The sequence below is a fragment of the Euprymna scolopes genome, chromosome 5 (genome assembly GCF_053919585.1).
Source record: "Euprymna scolopes isolate OS-2025 chromosome 5, ASM5391958v1, whole genome shotgun sequence".
Taxonomy (NCBI): Eukaryota; Metazoa; Mollusca; class Cephalopoda; order Sepiida; family Sepiolidae; genus Euprymna; species Euprymna scolopes.
This window is the reverse complement of record NC_136486.1, coordinates 65,370,667-65,393,473: the sequence shown is the minus strand read 5'-3', so window position 1 is coordinate 65,393,473 and position 22,807 is coordinate 65,370,667. Positions and strand designations below refer to the sequence as shown.

At 34.7% G+C, this 22,807-nt stretch overlaps 1 long non-coding RNA gene across 9 annotated transcripts in view; it reads right to left on the bottom strand.

Annotated features, from left to right (window-relative positions):
* Window positions 1-22,807, bottom strand: part of LOC145276823 (uncharacterized) — a 102,361-nt gene that overhangs the window by 60,011 nt on the left and 19,543 nt on the right. For 3 of the 9 annotated variants that reach the window (XR_013868028.1, XR_013868027.1, XR_013868026.1), the window contains exon 1: window positions 427-709. The exons of 5 other annotated variants lie outside the window; for them this stretch is intronic. This is a non-coding gene — a long non-coding RNA (uncharacterized LOC145276823). Of the gene's footprint in view, window positions 1-426; window positions 814-22,807 lie in introns of those variants that run through there. One more of the 9 variants, XR_013868025.1, reaches the window with a different exon arrangement.

Sequence of the window (22,807 nt, the reverse complement as noted above, 5' to 3'; positions counted from 1 at the left end):
TATATATATATATATATATATATATATATATATATATATATATATATATATATATATATAAGTATTCCTACAGCCAAAGAACGCTGCAGCTCACAAGAGTCATGAGACTCAAGAAACCGGAAGTATATGACTCGTATTTTGCCCTCATTTTCGGCTCATATATATATATATATATATATATATATATATATATATATATATATATGTATTTATATATATATATATATATAAATATATATATATATATATATATATATATATATATATATATATATATATATATATATACATACATACATCTTTGGGGGCGGGTGTATGTGTGTGTGTTTATGTGCGATATCATGTGTATGTATATGCTTGCCCGTGTTTTCAGACTTGTTAGGCATGCAATCCTGTTAGTATAACATAAAATATAAAGTTATTTACCGATGATGTGACCGTTTCCTGCAATTTGATTCCGTATGACTGGATTGGCACGGCAGAAGCCAATGCTAAATAGGCAATACACAGTAACCACCAACAGCAATAATATCAACATTTTTTCGAGGAACATCTTGTACAGATCGTTGCGTCCTTCTCTCAGCTCTCTTTCAGACTGACCCTATTGTTGGATGAAATACATCTCTTTTTATATATAAAGATATTTTTTTTAAATCACGCAATTTTACGCACTAATAAATGCATAGCGTTCATGCGACTCCCTTGTAAAAATATAGCCGGAATTATCCATGAGTATCATTATTAATGTTTTTTTGCGATAACAATTTGAAAACAATCAATCGATTGTTTACTTTAGGATAGTTACTACTTATTGCCACATCACTTTCGTGTTGGCCGAAAACCACTTCCCTAGAATTTACTTTTTATGTAAAATAAAGTGTTTCATTTCATCAAAGGAAATTTTATGCCGTGATAGGCAACAAAGAATATTGTTTTTCACATACTACGACCAGCGTATTGTTACAGGAATACATACTAGTTATAAATATGACTCGTTTTGTCGTAGCGACTATCAATTTTTTTTCGAATTTTATTTTATTTAAGCATTTGGCAAATGTGACATATTTGTTTAGAAATTCGTCATAAATGAGGGAAACAAACCTTTTGTTTTGACATTATGATTATAAGAAAATTCTTCTTCTTATTATTATTATTATTATTATTATTAATATTATTATTATTATTATTATTATTATTATTATTATTATTATTATTATTCACTAGCTATTTTCACGCAGGCCAACATCACAATCTCTAGTGTGAATGAGAGCAAATCCAGATGGTCAAGTCTGTTTACCTCTTTCGATAATCTTTCAAATCAATTGCTTTCTCACAACAGCCCAATACCACTGATTTCGCGCGTTCAATATCTATTGGCCTTCACGTAAATTTGTCTGGGACTTAGCCTCTTCAATGTCCCACTCTTCTTCGCAATCATCCAGTGGAGGTCTGGTTAGTGTTTTTCTTCCTCAGTTTTCTTCTTCTTGCATTTCACTAGTATTTGGTGTCGTACCGGTTGGCGGGGTTTAGTGGCAATTGTGTTAAGCTATGTTTCTTTGTGTATAATTTCTATAGCAGTTTCTAACTCTCTACCTAGCATGTGTAACTCATGTGAATTCATTCACGTATTTTCCTTAATATTTCAGCCGTATTATTATTGCTGTTATCCATTGTATCTTGTAAAGCATTTCTCTGATTCCGATCTCTGTTCTTCCTTCGATGTTTTTTGGAATGATTCTTGTTCTCTTATTTGTGTTATATTTACTTTCTTTACCTCTTATATCACTTTTAGCTCTTTGGCACGTTCCGAATATTTGATCCAATTCTCCCTCCCCTTGCTATGAATCCTGTGATCTGCTGAGAGAGAGAAATCTCTAATCTGGCAGGACTTTTCTTTCTTGTAGCTATTATGTTATTCGGTCATCTTGCTTGGATGAATTTATCTGTTTGTACGTCCGCCTCCCATACGATATTGTGATTTCTGTTTTCAAGTACAGTTGCTGTTCTGTGCTTGCACAATGTTTCTAGGTGTGCAAGATTCAGTTGCCTACACAGTCTCCAGCATATTATCTTCCTCACTTGATCATGTTTGTTATAATATTCTTCGGCTAATTTTATGCATTTACTTATTGTGGTTTATCATTACATGTATATGTTCACAGTTTGCATTTGCTGTTTTCTTGTATCTTGTCGATCATTGGATTGATTTGGTTGATTCTAATCGCGTTACCTAGCGCAGCTTCTATTAGCGATTCAGTTTCTCTGTTTAGGTGTCTTTTTCGCAGCCCATGTTAAAGTATTTTCGTGAAGCACATTTTTTTCATCATTATGCGATGTCCGTATGTATATTTTTTTAATCCTTTTTTAGTATCGTTTGCAGAGATAAATATAGAACTGAGTCATGTTTTCTCAATCTTTCCTTTTTAAATCAGTTTGGGCATCATCATTCTTTGGGTGTAAAGCGTTGTGTATCAATGCCATTTTCCATGTGCGTTTGCCTGTTTCAAATTCATACTATATAATTTAGTTTCCAGAAGTTATACTGTTTATGTGAGTTATTCCTCTCCACTATTTGTTTTCAATATTTATACTTGTCATATTCGCCAGTGTCCTCGTCTACCCTGGTTTTGTAGGTTTATACCTTTTATTGCCTCATATTTTCCTTTTTCTCATAATCAGCAGTGGTCACTTTCCATTCTGAATTCGATTCCGATGTCCTGGCTGAATATTATGGTTGTGTTTATTATTGGATCTAGTTCCATTTTGTTTCTTGTAAAAAGTTTCAGGTCCTCCGTATACATTAGGTAGTGCATGCTTTCTGTCTGTATTAGTGCTTTTTATCTGGTTTAGTATTTCCTCAGTATGATGTTTAGAGGCATAACATCTATAATGCACAGTAGTGGTTATCTGTTTGTATGTCCACGCCCCATAAGATGTTGTGATTACTGCTGGTCATTGCTTGTATAAATTGTTTTGGTGTTCAAGGTCTGGTTGTTTACATAGCTTCTCCGAGCTTTCTCTTGTTTTTCATCTACATTTTCGACTAGTTTGCTGCAGGTGGTTTATACTTTCGTCTGTATTAGTACATTTTTATCCGGTTTTGTATTTCCTTAGTATGCTGTTAAGAGGTATGATGTCTATAATGAACAGCAGTGGTTATTAGGAAGCTCCTTGGAAGATACATTTTTATATTTTAATCCCAGTCCCGTGTTTTCCTTCAGCTGTCAATATAAGTTTCGATGTTTTCAATCGTGTTGATAATTTTGTCTGGAATTTTGTACATCCTCAAGCATTCTATTATCCCTGTTTGAGGGATCCTGTCATATTCTCTCTCGTAGTCGGTCCATGCAATGGTTATATAATTTTTTCTACATTTTACCTTCCTCAAGATATTTTGGTCTATGTATATGTGTTCCTCTTTATTTTTTTCCGTATCCTTTCAGCAGGTAATCCACGATTGTTAAAGGAATGGTAAATCTGACATATCCTTTCTAGCACGTTTGCATCGTAGGTACATCTTTTTCAGTCTCTGAATTCTAAGTCGCTCATGAGGTCTCGTAAACATTTTGGTCTAGTATGTATGTATTCTGTCATGACTTGGTGCTTTCCAATGTGCATTATTACTTACTGTAAGATATCCTCAGGGTCTAATTGTAGATTTTATTGTATGTGCCTACTTCTACTTTCCATAACGTATCTTTCATGACAAACGGCTATTCAGCAGTTGTGTTGTAAACTTGTCGCTCTTAACATATTTTATTCAAATAAAGTTTTGTTTCTGTCGGGTCCGATTATTCAGATTTTGTTATGTTTCGTTGATATTTTTTATAAATTATTTTCGAAAGTTCTGTGTGCTTGTACTATTCCGCTTAATATCATTAATAATAATAATAATAATAATAATAATAATAATAATGATAATAATAATTATTATTATTATTATTATTATTATTATTTGTTTTAACTGGGATACCAGACTCGCGACGCTCTAGGTCCTCCTTCTCTTGATTCCCATTCTTCCTTCACTTTTCAGAAAGGAGATTGCAAGAAGAAAACTTTTCAGTGATTGCGAGAGAAGCTATTTAACGGATGGTTAGGAAAGAAATGAATAACGAAAGCAAAATTGATGAAACTAGCTCTGATGAAAGAACTGAGAGAGTGGAAGTGCAGAAGGGAAATGTAAGCGATGATAGGAGGCGGACAACTGAGGAGGAATGGAATCCTATGGTTAGAAGTGATAAGAAGGGGTTTGAAGAATCTAAGGCAGATGAGATTACTGGCTTTGAGACAATGGAACCAGTGAAAGGAGAAGTGTTTGGAGAAGTGATGATGAAGTTCGAACTTTGACTTCTGTAGAAACAGAAGTACTTCAGAAATTAGAGAGGTTCTTCTTAGAGACGAGATCATAGAGATTCCAAGTATGAAGAGTAGTGATGGGCGGAAAGTGAAAAGCAGAGTAAAAATAGTTCAAGGAATAATTCACAACATCATAAAAAGAACATATCGATTACGGAACTTAGCAGGCTTCTCTATGTAGCGTCATACGTATTGCGAATAGTATTGGCTTAATACAGAAGAAAAAGAGAGAAATGAAGGATTGAAGGCCACACTGGCAGCGGCGGATTGAAGAAAGTATTAAACGGTGGCGGAAAGACATTGGTAGAACCGAAAAAATAAGAAAAGGAGTTAAACTAGGACAAAAAGCTAAGGACGAGCTTGGAAGGAGGTATAGATTGCTGGAAAATGGAACCATGAGCGTTCTAACAATGTTGAAAGAGATGATCCACACTGGTGGCATGAAAATTCGGAACTTTGTTGGAAAAAAATGTTGCGTTTCGGCAGATTAACCTTTTCCGGAACAATCAGTCTCAGCTTTATAAAGAATTAAATGGTAGATAACAGGCGGGAAATAAATCCACTCCAAATGCAAAAGATGTCAGGAAGTTATGGATTGGGATTTGGTCTGTCGAAGGGTGATAAACTAAGTAGGATAGCTGGTTGGGAAAGGTCAGAGAAAGGCTATCAAGAATGCAACAGATGAAGATTGTTGAGATAACCATCGATGACGTTAAGGCTGGCATACAAAGGATGACAAACTGGAAATCACCTGGTCCAGATGGAGTGATGGGCTTCTGGTTTAAACAGTTTCCATGCCTTTATCCACCTATAACTGCTGCCCTGAAAAGGGTTGTAGAGTAGGGAGATGTCCCTGATTGGCTTGTGAAGGGATGAGTAACACTGATTAGGAAAGATCCTGCAAAGGGAGCATATGCCAATAATTATAGACCAATTACATGTCTGCCACTGACGTGGAACCTGTTGAATGGAATCTTTGCGGAGAAAATTTATGAACATCTTGAGAGTAATGGTGTTCTCCTGATGAACAGAAGGGGTGCCGAAAAGACTCGAGAGGTACCAAAGAGCAACTACTAATTGATAAAGCATTAATGCAGGATGCGAAGAAAAAGAAGAGGAAGCTGAGCATAGCATGGATCGATTACAGAAAGGCTTATGGCATTGTTTCTCATTCATGGATACGTGAAACACTATTGATGAGGAAGGTTCCTGGGAATGTGGTAGGGTTTTTGGAGACAAGTATGGCTCAATGAAAAACGGTGCTGACAGCAAACAGAGAGGAGAGAGGCAGGTTGGCATTAAATGTGGAATATTTCAAGGAGATTCGCCTCTTCTTTTTGTAATGATAACGATGCCACTGAGAATTCTTTTGAAGAGAGAAAAACTGGGGTATAACTTTGGATCTAGTGACAGACGCCTCAACTATCTACTGTTTATGAATGATTTGAAAATATTCGGTAGAAATGAAAAGGAAATGCAGAGACTGGTAGAACTTGTGGGGACATACTCAGAAGACATTGGGATGGAGTTTGGGATTAGTAAATGTTCGGTGGTGGTGATGAAAAGAGGAGTAAAGCTTCATTCGAATGGAATAGTGCTGCTAAATGGAGACATCATGAAATAAAAAGAAGATACATGGTATAAGTATTTGGGAGGGTTGGAGCGTATAGGCATCATGAACAGAGAAATGAAAGAGAGAGTCAGGAAGAAGTATCTTAGAAGAGTGAAACTAATTGCAAAGTCGAAACTGTATGGAGGAAACATAATGAAAGTGCTTTGAGATACAGTGCGGGAATTTTAGAATGGTTGACAAGGATTTGCATGCCATGGATATCAAAACAAGAAAAAGTTTTAGCAATGGTCGGTATATTTCACATTCAACGTAGCGTAGCAAGGTTGTATCAAAAGAGGAAAGACGGTGGGAGAGGATTGTAAAGTGTAAACGATTGTCTTAGAATCAAGAAACTGTCGTTGAAGGAGCATGTGGTTAGAAGTAAGGAGTGGATGCTTAACGTTGTGGCCAATGAAGTGGAGATATGTAAGACCAAGGCTGATTATGTGAAACGTATAGATAGAGAAACGGCAGAGGACCTGGTTAGGAACAAAATGCATGGAAGGTGCTTCCAGGATATAGAAGAAGTGGCTGATGAAAGATCATTGCAATGGCTTAGAGCTGGGTATCTGGCTAAGAGTTCTAAAGCTTTTGTTTGTGCAGCACAAGAGCAGGCATTAGGAACACGATTGTTCAAAAAAGTGGTTCTAGGAAATTTGCTGCAGGATGCCGGATTTGTGGTAAGCCCTCAATTGCGCACCTTGCAGCAGGGTGTAGTGGACTGGCCCAGAGAGAGTACCACAAAAGACACGATCGCATGAGACTCCGGATATATTGGGAGTTGTGTAAGGGGTTTGGGGTGAAGTGTGCTGGAAAATGGTTTGAGGGGGTGCCTGATGAAGGGGAACAAGTGAGGATGGCAAGGTAGAGGTATGGTGGGACAAAAGTGTCATGACGCCCAAGCAATTGGAACATAATCGTCCGGATTTGCTCGTCATTGACAAGGTCTAAAAAAACTGGCAAACTGTAGACTTTTCAGTACCCTGTGACAGGAATGTGAGAGAGAAGGGGGAATGAGAAGTGAAACAATTATGCTCCATTGGCATGGGAGATAAGGCGTATACACGGGGTTAAAACACAAATAATCCCGGTCGTAGTTGGTACACTAGGAGTAGTATCAACTCGTCTGGAAGGACAATTGAAAAAAACTACAAATCCCCGATGTTTTAGGCGGCCTGCAATTGTAAGTACCACCAACATCCTTAGGAAGACCCTTGATCTTTGAAGCTCCTTGCTTGAAGTCGGGATAGAGGGAAATCATCTGGAAATGAATTACCTCGCTTTCCAGAGAGACGTTGATAAACATAATCAGAATAATAATTATTATTAACAAATCGCTAGAAGTTCTCACTTAGCAATCACTAGGGACCACTAACTCGAAATAACCCATGATGTGCCTAAGATTTCGAGAGACAAAAAAAACAAATTACATTTCCAGTATTCTCACCTTCTATTAGAGAGATAGAGAGATAGAGAGAGAGAGAGAGAGAGAGAGAGGAGGGGAATAAAAAAGAAATTAACTAAGCTCTGTGTTCATTCAAGTTTCGGCTTTGTTTTGAGACTTCCTCTGGATGAATCTTGAAATAAAGACGAAACGTTGATGAGCACATAACTTGGTTCGATCTTTTTTAGTTCTTTATTTTGTCGGAACAGTATTTACATTATTTTCATAACATATAAATATATATATATATATATATATATATATATATGTAAACATCTTGCGAATTTGGCATCAAGTATCAAACACCTACAAAACACGAAATAAATACGAAAATGTAAGTTGTTTTTACTTATTTATTGTTATTACTGTCCCTCTCAAATATTATATTATTTTTGTTCAGATAATGCTACTTGCAAGAAAATGTAAACTGGCGCAAATAAAGGCAAATGACTGCTGTGAGTGAGACAGTTTCTATGGTAATTTTCTTTTCCTTTTTCTTTGGGTAGTAAGCTATGCGCGCTTTCTCTGTGACTAGATTTTCCTCACTCACTATAAAAGCGAGAGAGAGAGAGAGAGAGAGAGAGAGAGAGAGAGAAAGGAAAGAAGGCTAAAGGGTTTGCGTGTCTATGACCAATACATTAGTAAGGCGGGGAAGATACATTATTCTAGATAACCTTCTCTAATCAGGATCAGTTGACCGAATGCCATATTTGCAAATTACTTGTTTTATGTATTCATTTTTATTGAAGGAGTTATTTTATTATTGTAAAACATTATATTAGCCGGAGTTTTCGTATTTAAACAGTTTTCAAACCCTAATAAGACGATTAACATCATCAAAACGTAGTTTGATCCGCGTAAGGATTTAGTGATGTTCATATAATTTTACTTATAAAAAACTTTAACGTGTATTGGTTTTTTTTAAATGCAGTTGAACTTATACATATATATATATATATATATATATATATATATATATATATATTAATAATTACTAACAATGAGCCAACTAGAATGTAAAGAACGGGCAGATAACTTCTCTCTTTAAAAGTGCTCAGAAAGCGAAAAGAATGAAGAGAAAAATATTACAGAATCGCTGATAAAAAAAATAAATAAATCTTTCATTTACAAGCGACAAAAATCGTACATAAAAATCTATAAGGCCCCGTTGTCTAGTAGTAAAACACCCTGCTACTAATCGACCGGTGACTAGTTCTTTTCTTATCAACAAGTTTAGCCATTCTGAAGAGAAGTGACACTTCGAAACATGCATATCTATGAATAATTTTCTCTCTCTCTCCATATATATGAATAAATGAATAAATAAATATATATCGCACTCTTCTTCTTCCCTATCTCTCTCACTCCCTCTCTATCTCTTTATCTCTATCTGTTCCTTTCTGTCTCTTTTTGTGTGTGTGTGTCTCTCTCTCTATGTATATATATATATATATATATATATGTGTGTGTGTGTGTGTATGTGTGTGTGTAGATATTTATATATGTCCGCGTATATTCGCTTACATGCTGTTCTGTAAAACCTGCAAGGTCGTGCTAACATGCATATTTGCCCATGTAGGAATTTAAGTGTACTTTTAATGAATAAATGTGTGTAAAACGGCCTCGTAAAGTTACATATGTTAGTGAATAATTGTTCAGACATAATAAAATTGTATGTTGGTGTAAAACTAGTGTCCTTTGGTCCAAAGGAAAATTTCTGCAATCATTTCATAATATATAGAAAAGAATACCTAATTAATAATGCTAGCCATAGATGTTAAAGATAGAAAATTAGACAGAAAAGATGGTGTTATGCGCGTTCTTTGATTACAATTTGAGGAAAAGCAAATGGACACGTCTTGAAAAGTGATACATTTATGCATTTAATATCTTAAATTCTGCAGTTTTCGGATTTTAAGCATTATGCAAGCCAAGTCATAATAAGAATTATAGGTTAGACACTATTAATAATTACAACTAATTATATTTCCGGGGTTAATCAATTTAATTTTTCCCCAGTTTGGTATGTGATATCCTTCTCCTTTATTTGCCTACGCAGTACTTGTAAGACTTCCTTAGTAAGTAACGAAGTGGTTTTACATATAATATACAAGCAGAATCCCCGGCGTTTCCCGGTAGCTGATTCATATTTCTTATTACTGAGCCAATTCCTTACTATTATATTTTAACTAATCTATAGTAGTGATTACTTAAGTAAAAATATCATTTGGCTGCCATCAGTTAGAATAAAAAAAAAAAATTATAGTTTTCCAGCCTTATCGGAAGGTATACAAAAATGCAAAAAATAACGTGGTTTGCCTATAGCTGTTTATACGCTGATACGAAGAAAAAAGTTATAGACGATTTAATCCTATCAAGGTTAAAGTTTGATTTCCATTCTGTCCCATTCGTAGATATTTTATTAGCAACAAAAAACAAATAAAAATGTTCCACATGTTCAACTACCCTATATATATATTTCAAGTCTGAAGACTAAATATTTAAAGAAAAGTTTGGTAGAAACCTTTCACTCCAGAAACAAGCAAGGTCACTTATATATATATATATATATATATATATATATATATATATATATATATATATATATATATATATAAGAACGAGTAGTTAATAAAACGGGTAAAAAACACTTTGGAAAAGAGTTAAAAACATATTTAATTTTAAACAAGTAACACTACATAAATGAATAGTCCTTAATCCGCAGAGTTTCAAAGAAATACTTTCCTTCTCATCAGAGGATAGGACTTAGCAAAATGCGGGATCGGATTTTGCTTGCAAAAGTATTAAATGAAACTACAAGTAAGTCATAGATCTTACTTGATAACAAAAAGTGAAGCTGAGGGAATAGGGTAAATAAAAAAGTGATTTCACGTGAATGGACAGTCAGGAGAAGGGTAAAATTTCCAATGACGGTAAAATGCAAAGATGCAGAATACAAAAAAAGTTAGTTTTATATATATATATATATATATATATATATATATATATATATATATATATATATATATGTGTGTGTGTGTGTGTACGTGGTTCGTAGAAATGGTTATCCTAAAAGTTACAAAATTTTTCAAAATGTATAAATAGAACTTAGCGTAACAGTTGAAACTAATCTTCAAATGAGAAACTATAAAAATGATTAATTTGTTCATTAATTTTTTTTTAAGTAAATGCAAATTAGTTTACTTTTATTTAGTCGCTCGCATGTCCGTTTACTGATTATGTTTCGAATTTCTCTTTCATAATTTTTAAACGGAAGCAGTATGTTATTATTTTAGTATAAAGCGACGAAAAACACACCTGTATATAAATATAGATTAATAGTTAATTTTACTTTTTTTTTTTTATTACATTTTCACCCCAAACAAGGCACATTGCCACTTTAATGTAGGGGGCTACTATCAGGGGAAACATCTACTGGGGTACTATGTAGGGATTAGGGCAACGAGATGTTGGTTCACGTTGCACTTGAACTTATGCATGTCAGTACAGTTGGGGAAGCAGTGACCTGGAATGGAATTCCAAAGTCTAGCAGTTCTGGGGAAGAAACTACTGTAGTAGAAAGATCTTTTACATCTAGGGATCTCTACAGTGTGGGGGTGGGATTTTGTAGCTTGTCGGGTCTGTCGAGGGTGTTCACGTCGTGGGGGCACAAGTGATTGCAGTTCTTCAGAGCATTCACCATTATAATACTTGTAGAACAGGCAGAGGGATGCAACGTTTCGACGATGGGACAGAGGCTGAAGTTTTGATGCCAGTTTAGGGCCTATCAGATTTGCGACTCTCTTTTGAACCCTGTCAAGGAGCGAGAGACTAGTAGCCGATGCACCGGCCCAAATATGACAGCAATACTCCATACATGGGCGAATAGTGGCCTTATAGAGGTACAGGATACTTTCGGGTGTAAGAAGTTTTCTAGCACGGTAGAGAGAGCCCACCTTCCTCGCAGCGGCCCTGGCAATGCCCTCGATGTAATTGTTCCAGCTCATGTTTCCTGTGAACGTTAGGCCAAGGAGCTTGAAAGACGTACTCTCAGCTAAAGAGTTGTTGGCCATTGCTATAGGTGGTAGAGAAGGTTTCTTGTAATTATTGAATGAAACCAGTTTTGTCTTGGTGGCATTGAACGTTACCATCCATTTTTGTCCCCATTCCACTACTGATTGGAGGTCATCCTCTAGTGTTTCTGCCATTACTTTAGATATATGTTCATTTGTTTTCCTGTCGTGCCTGCTATAGAGTGTGGTGTCATCAGCATGTATACCCATCTCAGAGGCAATTTTGTCGGGGAGGTCATTTATGAATATCAGGAACAGCAGAGGACCAAGGATAGATCCCTGGGGCACTCCCGCATTTATATTATATTGTTTAGACGTACGACCGTCGAGGACAACCTGGATGTTTCTCTCATCTAAGAAGGATTTAATTATGTTAAGTATTCTACCAGTGATACCGTAAGATCTAATCTTCCTGAGGAGACCCTCATGCCATACCCTGTCAAAAGCCTTAGATATATCTAGAGCTACCGCTCTGCCCTCTCCCGCTTTGTCCAGTGAATGGTATATGCGTTCAGAGATTACAGTGAGGATGTCTGCCGTGGAAAGGGCTTGTCTAAATCCATATTGATGGTTGGTCAGAAGTTTAGCATCTGTAAGGTGCTGGACTAGAGCATGGTTAATTAAGGTCGCAAATATTTTGGCAAAAAGTGGGAGGAGGCTAATAGGGCGATAATTTAATGGGTCAGTTCTTTCGCCAGAATTCTTGAATACTGGTACCACAGAAGCAGTTTTCCAACAGCTCGGAAAGCAAAATTCATTAAGGCATTTGTTGTAGAGTTTGGAGAGAACTGGAGCTACTTCGGCTGAGCACTTTTTTAATAGCACAGCTGGGATGAGGTCGGGTCCACATGCTTTGGAAGTGTCAAGGTTTTTTTGATAGCAAATTTTAGATATATAATCGATTGGACGTGAAAAATTTTGTGTTTTCATGTTTAAATATCCTAAAGTCAAGCAATCTTTATTTATGAAAAATAACGTCTTTTAAATATTGCCCATTTTCAGCTTCGCATATTTGATTTTTTTTTTCAAAAACATTATTCCTGAAAGATTGCCAAATATCTGGATTGCGATTTTACTCCCTTCTTTCGTTCTTCGTGTTTTTCTTCAATTCTGCCATGGTTTAGGGTTTGTTAACATCGACTCTTTCTTTAATAAATTTAAGACGAATCAGGGCTAGTAATATATGAAAATCTGAAAATGGAAAACATTTAAAAGACATTATTTTTCATCAATAAATATTGTGTAATTTTGTATATGTTTAAATATCCTTATGTCTTATCAGATTTTGTTAAAATACAGAAAGATATCATAAAAAATAAAGAGGTCTGTCGGATTTTTTATTTGGCTCCGTTTTGAAAGAACATTTTTGATTTTTGTATTTGTCTTGAAATGGTACCGGAAAATTTGATGGAGACCTTAGTATTATTTTTAGTTTTTGGAGTTTCCATCTACTGAAAATAAAAAAAATAAGTCTCTTTTATCCATCGTTCATTTAGGATATTTCTCCTTTTATTTAAAATTTTCCCATAGACTAATGTATATTATCTTTAAAAAAACTGTTACCATCATCTTCTTTTATTGCGTTTTATAAATTCAAATAAAGATTACATTCTTTTTCCTTAAAAATCCTTTTCATTAATATCAGTTTTATAAATAAAATAATACAACAAAATATACGAAAAAGCGAAAGATATTTAAGTAATGTGCACTTTTATTTCAATTTTTCCCACATGTTTTCGTTGTTTTTTTTTTCGTTTCAGTTTAGGAAAACATTACAACAAGTAATCAATGTTGTTTGTATAACCAATATTTACCAATAACTTATATTTTCCTTTAAATAACTTATATTTTCAATACAAAATCATATTTGTATTATTTTACTTTCTTCTCCAGCATTCGATCGTATAATAATTATTTGTAATTATTATTTAAATTAATGTTAAAAAATATCATTTTCGACAAGTGAACTCTAGTATAAATGTTTTAATCAATAATAATAATAATAATAATAATAATAATAATAATAATGATAATGATAACGATAACGATAACGATAACGATTACTATTACTATTACCATTACCATTACCATTACAATTACCATTATCATTATCATTATTATTATTATTATTATTATTATTTTTTTTTTTATTATTATTATTATTATTATTTTTATTATTATTATTATTATTATTTTTATTATTATTATTGTCTGGACCTGACGTTATCCAGGGATAGTAGATTAAAATCTTTTAAGCTCTTAACTAAAAACTTGCACCAATGAAAATAACGGTTCGACCACAGGTACCTTCGTGGAGTGGCTGAAAATGAGAACAAGAGTCTTTATCATAAAAGACCAGACAAACATGAATCAATGAAAACTTCAGACCAATATTTTTCCTATCAGCTATGTGGAACTATACATTAGATTATTGCCAGAAAGTATTTAAGGTCATTTGGCTTTAAATAGTTTGCTGACCAAGAAACGAAAAAGTCATGGAGTACAAAGAAGCAGCTTCTGATTAATAGAATGAAACTGCACACGAAGAGTTATTAGGTTGGTGCAAAAATAATGTCGTTTATTGACATTCAACTTCAAATGATCTTAATCTATCTCATAATAAACCCAAATAATCGAATAAAAACCAGTAGAATGGATACATTTTTGCCAACGAGAAACAAGTTTATTTATCGCATTAGCATAGAAATCTGGAAACGATAAAGTCATTGAATGCCGATTCGGCATCATCTCGGCTTTTGAAGCATTTTTCGTAAAAGAAGTTGTGGAGATGCTTCGAAAAGTGATAATCGGTGGCTGAGAGGTTCGGTGAAAATGGCGGATGGGGGTGAATCTCGTAGCCCTAGTCGTTCAGCTTCCGCAGGGTCAGTTGTGCACATGCGGGCGAGCGTTGTCATATGTTTCTTTAATATTGAACAATCTCGGACACTTTTTGAATCATCTGGTGCATTATGTCAATTTGTCGGCAGTAATTTTCCGTCGAAATCGTTTCACCCCGATTCCAGAAGCTGTGATTGGTAAGACCGGCCGCAGACCATCAAATAGTTACCATAACCTTTTTTGTGCAATTTCGGTTTCGGGAAGTGTTGTGGAGCTTTGCCGGCATCCAACCACTGTGCTGAACGTTGTGGAGCTTCGCCGCCATCCAGCCACTGTGCCGAACGTTGTTGCTTGTCCTAAACAATCCACTTATCATCACACATCAAAAGCCGTTTCAGAAATGAGTCGTTTTTGTTGCGTAGAAAGAGCATAAAAGACACCTCAAATCGACGATTTTTTTATTATCGATTAATTCTTGCGGAACACATGTATCCAACTTTTTAGAATTCCCGACATTAGACAGCACGTTATCAATTAGAGTTAGGTGTATGTTTATAATATTGTTTGCTTAGGTGATATTTCTTAAATGGTATTTATTACAACTGCAAAGCTTAATATAAATCATATAACAGAGTATACAATGGGTGACGACAGTGCAGAAAAATATCTACAATACTTTTATAATCGAAAAGAAAATCAAGTTAAAATTTGATAATGACGATTTGTTTAGGTAATAACACTACGAAAATTTTCTTGCTACAAACCAGCAAAAACGTTCCCGTGTGTATTTATGCATGTATCTATCTATCTATCTATCTATCTCTCCCCCCCCCTCTCTCTCTCTCTCTCTCTCTCTCTCTCTCTCTCTATATATATATATATATATATATATATATATATATATATATATATATATATATACTTCAGAATAATGTACTGCAATAAATCTACTGTTTTGCAAATCCAGTGATTATCGGTCTTACAAAATATTATTGGCTGTAATATTTTATAAAGACAATCGCAGCTAAATGAAAATTGTTCAATATATCAGATTGCTCAATAGGAGATGGGTAACATCGAAAACCTATAGATATACTTATTGAAATGTATTCTTGTCTTGCATATAATAAAAAATAAAAATTCTAGATTTGAAATTTTACCATTTCATATCATAGAATTTTCATTACTAAATTATGATATATATATATATATATATATATATATATATATATATATATATATATATATATATATATATTATTCCACGCTTCTTTAGACTGTATATTGGGTTTTTAGATATGTATGGCTAGGTGTCCTTCCTCTTATCTATTTGGCTTTTTGGTACCAAAGCTACTTAAGCTTTTATGCATTTTTATTATCATGTCATTTATATGCTAGTTAACATGTCCCAGAATGGATCTTATAAACTGAAACTTACTTAATAATAGTTTATCTTAATTATTTTTTTATTTTTATATATTTTTAATATATAGTATAATTTAACATTTTAATATATTAGTATAAATAGTAACCGTATTATTTTACACTTTCTTATTGGGGAAGTGGTATTATCCACTGGAGAGCCATGTATGTAACAGCGGTCCTGTTTTCAAATCTCCGAAACAGCTACATGGTAAGCAGCTGAGGATCCCCGTTCTCTATTTCCTAAATTTTATTTAAGGTTTTCTCTTTACATCTTTATATAGTTAAATGCTCTTGTAAAATTTCAAACCTTTGAGAAATCGGCTTATGCAAGTGTTGAATCTATTTGTATTTAACAATTTTAGTTAGGGCTATGAATTTTATTTTGTAATTATAAACGTTTTAGAAGTCGGATTATGTAGGTGCTAAGTCTGCGATAGGTTAAATATAGTTTGTCTTTTTTTCCATGAATTTAAACTGCATTCTTCATTTTTATTTTTACATTTTCTTTATTCACTTTTATATATGTATATATATATATATATATATATATATATATATATATATATATATATATATCAAATTAGCGCTGTGCTAATGTAAACAATCATTGTAGGGAGTATATACTGAATAAAGGGGCGCTTTAGTTTCTTATGCTATATAAACACGTGATCCCTCCTATAACATTATGCGAAAGCAGTGTTAATTAATGTTTGATAACGAGTTCCGTTCCAAAACTTTAAGATTGTCTTTCGTCGTTTGCAAGAATTTCTTTTTAATTGTTATAATAAACGAATTTACTAACGGAGTGGCACAATTACTCATTAGTTTATGTCTACTCTTATATAATCTAGTATAGACTTATAACCCCCCACTCTTCTTATATACGGCATTCATCATTCACCCGTCTCTTCCTCTCGCTTTGACTGTGTTTTATCAGAGAGGCGGTAGCACTCTCTATATAGGGATGGCCCGTACACGCCTATATATGCCTACAAAACAAAACTATCCAAATCTCAACTAAAATCAACTTATAAGTTTCAAAAAGCACATATTCTTACAGAGAAGCGTCTTACGAATCCAGCGATTGTCAGAACGTTGGTTAAAATGTCAAAAGAGAGCAAAAAAAAAATAGGGTACAAAAATGGCCAATTGTTCTTTTTTCTTTCTTCTTTCTTCTTCTTTCTTCTTTCTTTTGAGACGATGTATCTCGGTGTACGAACGGTCTCTGACAACAGTTCAAGCATCAATCGACTGCTCTTTACACGGAGAAGTGCAGTGACCCATCGCTTTTTAGCTAACTCCATAATTAAATAAGATTACGTGTAATAACAAGTTTTAAACACTATATACCCAAGTAGACAGATCACTTCGAACACGGAACTTCTTTCAAAAGGGACAGCTCCAAATAATACACCGGATGCTCACAGACGTTCCAGTTTGCCAGTGGCCTATATTTCTTGGACGCTGAATATTTGAGGTGAACGTTAAGGTTTTTTCTTTAAACAGTAACCCACCAGCATTAATGAAACCACGAAATCTTTATCTCAGTTGATCAAAATTGTTATAAGAGTAACCTATCAGCAAGTACGACGTCAAAAAACAATGTTATAAAAACAAATAATTCTTAAGATTTTGGACTGTAAAATATGTACAAAATGTCAATGCTGTGACCAGGATTCGAACCTAGGTTAGCACGGCCACAACGTGGGGTCCTAACCTCTAGACGATCACGGCTAACACTGACGTCTGTCGCTCTTGGCAGAAAAACACATGACTACTTTCAAACTATTTAAAAATAAGGAGAAAACTTGAAATTCTCACGCATGCGCAAAAATACACTATAGCAACCATTGTTAAATGCAGCTGAATCTCTTCGCTCGCTAAGAAAAGTAGATCAGACCAGTTCTTCTAAGAAATCGCCAAACGCCAAAGAAAATAACTTAAATTAACCGCAAAAGAAACTGCAAGAAAGTCATCTTCTAAGAACTCACTGGAAGCTGACCAAAAAGAATCAAAATCCAAGCCACAAAAATAATTAAATATTGTGGCTACTATACACAATCTACTAATAAAAACAAGTAAGTTTTCTAAAATAAACTACAATAAATTAACCAAGTAACCTCACACTGTCACTGATTAGGACTTCATATAAAGATAACAACTACACTATTGGTGTATATACCGTTCCACACTTTAACTATTGGTGACGGGGCAGTATCTCAATTCTACGAGAGTTGTCTTGCTATAAGATAAGTGATATTATAGTAAGATACACATAAGTGTTATATGTTTACATTTAATAAAAAATGCCAAAGTCAGCACGTAGTAAAAAGCTCAGAGAAATATAGACTATGAACAAACAAAGTCAAGGTATTATCTGAGCAAAAGGAATACTATCAGAAAAATGCTGAAATAATAAAAATTAAGTATCATGCAAATCCTGAGGCAAAGAAGGATGCCTCACGTGCTGACTCAAAAGGACGGTATAACAGGGATCCCGAGGGGAAAAAACTGCCTCACGTGCTCTTTATAACAAAGAACCAGAAAAAAAGAAGGCTGCCTCACGTGCTGACTCAAAAGCACGGTATAACAGGGATCCCGAGGAGAAAAAAGCTGCCTCACGTGCTCTTTATAACAAAGAACAAGAAAAAGAAGGCTACCTCACGTGCTCTTTATAACAAAGAACCAGAAAAAAAGAAGGCTCCCTCACGTGCTGACTCAAAAGCACGGTATAACAGGGATTCCGAGGGGAAAAAGCTGCCTCACGTGCTCTTTATAACAAAGAACCAGAAAAAAGAAGGCTGCCTCACATGCTGACTCAAAAGCACGGTATAACAGGGATCCCAAGGGGAAAAAAGCTGCCTCATGCACAAACTATTATAAATATAAATATCAAAAACTGCCAAATCTTTGCCAAAACGCCAAAGAATGAACCAATAAAAATTTAATAGTGAAGGTATGAACATTTTAGAACTTTATAATACTTTAACTGTTTTATCAGAGAGGCGGTAGCACTCTCTACGTAATATAGAACCGATGGAGGACCAAGAGGCAACTCCTAAGGCCCAAAACCCAAAGACCTAAAACCCAGCAGGAAGCGACCTGCTACTAATGGAGGCGGCAATGAGCCGCCTCCTAAAAAAGACAATACTATCATGAATGTAAGTTTTAAAATAAGACTGTAAATAAAAATACTTATTAACAAGAATAAAAAAGCATTGGAAATGCAAAAGGATATAGGGATGGTATGCCAAAAAGTATACAAACAAGATAGCTATAAATGGCTAGGCACATGGAAAAAGAATTGCATCCAAAGTATAGCCCTATAGCTTTTTACAACCGTAATGATGGTACGTAATGAAGATTGGAGAAAAGCTATAGGGCTATACTTTGGATGCAATTCTATTTCCATGTGCCTAGCCATTCATAGCTATCTTGCTTGTATACTTTTTGGCATACCATCCCTATATCCTTTTGCATTTCCAATGTTTTTTTATTCTTGTTTATATTTAAACGTAATGAAAAAAGAGAAAAGAAAATGATAGGAATCGGAAACGTATTGAACGCGAAGAGAGAATAAAGCTATGAATAAAAGAAAACTAATTTATTATGTAATATTTGACTTTATTTATTTTCTATATATTTTAATCGGTTTGCAGACCAACTATACGGTATTCAAACGCGTATAAAGTCCGATGGGTTACCTCATGTTCTAATATAAAATAGGAAATAATTTCGAGTCAAAGTTGTATGTATGCCTAAAGGAAACATATCAATAATTATTTAATATTTATATGGTAATGCTTATGAAATAAAAGAAGGTAAATACACCCAATATATGAAATAGAGATTTCAGAAATAGAGAACTCAGAAATAGAGAACTTAGAAAGCAATACTAAGAATTCTTTAATCTGCGGAGTTTAAAAATGTGTTTTTTTTATCAGAGGAAAGATTTTAGCAAAGAAAACTGGATTACTATGTGTGCAAATAATGCCTATTACAAAGTGAATTGCGACTTATGTAAGTACTGCCTTTTATAGCAATTTAATTCTCTGACCAACCTGATTGCTCCATATCATTTTACTATCGTTTTTTCTTCTGCATTCAATACAATCGTTGTACTTACTTTTATGCATACATTATTGGTTTCATCTTGTGTGAGTTCGATTTACGCTCTTGTTGTGCGTGAATCACCCTCCAAATGGAATGTTTTATCTATTATATAAACCATAGAGCTTTTGATCCCAGGTGTGGATTAAACACCAGAGCGACCCTCTCCTGCTCGGTGACGTTTACTACTCTTTTCAGTTGTAACCTTTTTACGTTTTTGTTCCAGTAATACATTGTTAAAACTCTATTTGGTTGTTCTGTTTTCTTTGTGGTTTATTGCAAGCCATAACACTGGCGACGTTGGATTCGGAGAACGTACTCACGTTCTAAAAAACTAAATACTGACGACATTGGATTCAAGGAGCATACTAAAATCGAAACCAGTAACGACATTGAGAAAAAATACTTGCGCTGAAATAGTATTCTAAAATACTAACGACGTCGGACTTAAATGTTATCAAGTCTAACGAATATAACACTTGCAACTGAATGGTTCACGGAAACTAAAAAAATGCAGATCATTACGGAAAAAAAAGAATTGAAAAGAAAAACGTTCCTCACGACTTGCAAAGATAGCGCTGTACTTTTGCAAACAGGAAAAGGTTCGTCGCGACTTAGAAAGGTAAAGTTTTATACTTTTGAAAAAAGAATTTATAACTTGTTGTTTTCGCTGCTAAAATCGGTTGTTATTTTTTCTCCGGAGAAAAATATAAACTTGATTTTTTTTTTTTTTACAATAACTTTTTATATATTTATGGGTTTGTTTCTGTTCGTGTTATTGTCTGGAGGAATAAATAAGAAAGAAGAAAACGGTTTTGTAAATTCTGCAATCGTTTTGAAATTGCTAATGCTGACAAAGCAAAATGAACGAATTGAAAGTAGCGTTGGAACATTTGACCAAGTTGCATATCGATGCCACAAAGCGTCAGGCACGATTCGAGGTACAGCAAAAGGAATGGCAAAAACAGTTAGCGGAATGTCAAATACGAATCGAGGAACAGCAAAAGGAAGTTAAAAAGAAGTTAGCCGAACGTCAATTACGAACGGAGGAATTGCTTACAGAAATTGTTAAAAATAGTCCGAACGCGGAAAGCAATTCAGCATTTTCTTAGAATACAATATGAATCGCGATAGACAATTTTAAATACGAGGAAGGGGAAACATCATTCTCAGCGTATTTTCGGCGTTATTAAGATTTTTTTTTAATATTGACTGCAGCAACTGACCTGATCAAAAGAAAACCAGACTTCTACTTCGAAAATTGGACACGGCTAACTATGATGAATTCGTAGATACATCTTGCGTCGGAAAACAGCAGATTTATCATTCACTGAGACGGTCAATTTGTTAACAGAACTTTTGTCGCCGAAAACGTCTCTTTTCCATAGGCGTTGGAGATGTTTGAATGTGGTAAAAGACGATAATGCCGATTTAGCCACCTATGCAGCTGTAGTGAACAAACACTGTGATGACTTTAAGTTGTCTGAACTAACAGCAGATAATTTTAAATGTCTTGTGTTAGCGCAAGGGTTGACCTCGGGAAAAGATGCAGAAATGCGGCTCAGAGTCCTTACAAAATTAGAGAATGAACCAAACTTAACACTTCAAAAATTGACTGAGGATTGTCAAAAAGTAGAAATTATAAAAAAAACGATGCAAGAAATATCGAAGCAGACATCGCGAATATAAAAACGTAACTAAGAAAAAACCGTCGAAATGGCACACAGACACTAACTACCGAAACTCAAAAAAAACTAAAAACACGGAGCGCTTGTTTCAGATGTGGTGGAATACATTGGGTAAGGGATTGCCCATTTGTAACAAAAAAATGCCACTTATGCAATAAGATTGGTCATAAAAGTTCGCACTGTAGGAAAACTCAGAATAAAAGCCGTGTACGTCAGACCAGAACTAAGGACGTTGTAGAAGAAACTCTACGCAAATATCTAACGGTTTACATTTTCGGCAAGGCTATTAAATTCCAATCCCACAGTGGATCGGATCTTTCAATAATACATCTTAAATCGTGGAAAATATTACGAAAGCCGATTATGTTAAAAACTAACAGAACGGCGACGGCCGTTAATGGTACAAAAATTCGTTTTGAAGGTGAAGTAATTATAAACGTCACTTTACGGGGGAAAACAACAAAAACTAAGATTGTATGTGCTAAAGGATAGTGAAACCCCGTTCGGTTCTGACAGCATGGACGAGTTCTGTCTCTGGGGTTTACCTATATCCACATTCCGCAAGAAAATAGATATTTGTCCAGCAGAAACGGAGAAACTTATAACTTGTTTTAAAAAAGAATTCACAAACATATTTACTCTTGGCCTGGGGAGATGTACAAAAATGGCTGCAGATTTTAAGTGTAAACCTGTGTTTAAAAAGAAACGTAATGTCCCGTTCGCTTCCCTGAACAAAATAAATCAGGAACTAGACAGATTAGAAAGCATCGGTGTACTGGCTAAAGTTGAATATAGTGAGTGAGCTGCTCCGGCAATTAATGTAAAGAAAAGGTCCGGGGAAATTCGCGTTGGCACCGACTTCGCGGCCGGACTCAACGGGTCTTTAGAAGATTGTCACTATCCATTACCTAGTCCAGAAGAAGTGTTCTAAAATCGACCTAAGCGACGCTTACCTACAGATTCCGGTAAACGACAAAAGCACTAAGCTCCTCTGTATTAATACTCATCGGGATTTGTACGGATACGAAAGACTCGCGTTTGGTGTCAAGATGGCACCGCAATATTCCAGCAAGTAATGGATACTATGCTGTCCAGTTTTCTGGGACATAGTTGCTGATTCTGGCAGTGAAAAAGTATCATTCAAAACAGAGAATCAGCAACTATGCCCCAGAGCCTAGCTGGAGTCCGAACACGGTACCCCCGTAATAATAATAAAGGGTTGGGTTCGAGACTCCTAACAAACGGTTCCCCAGTTCGATAC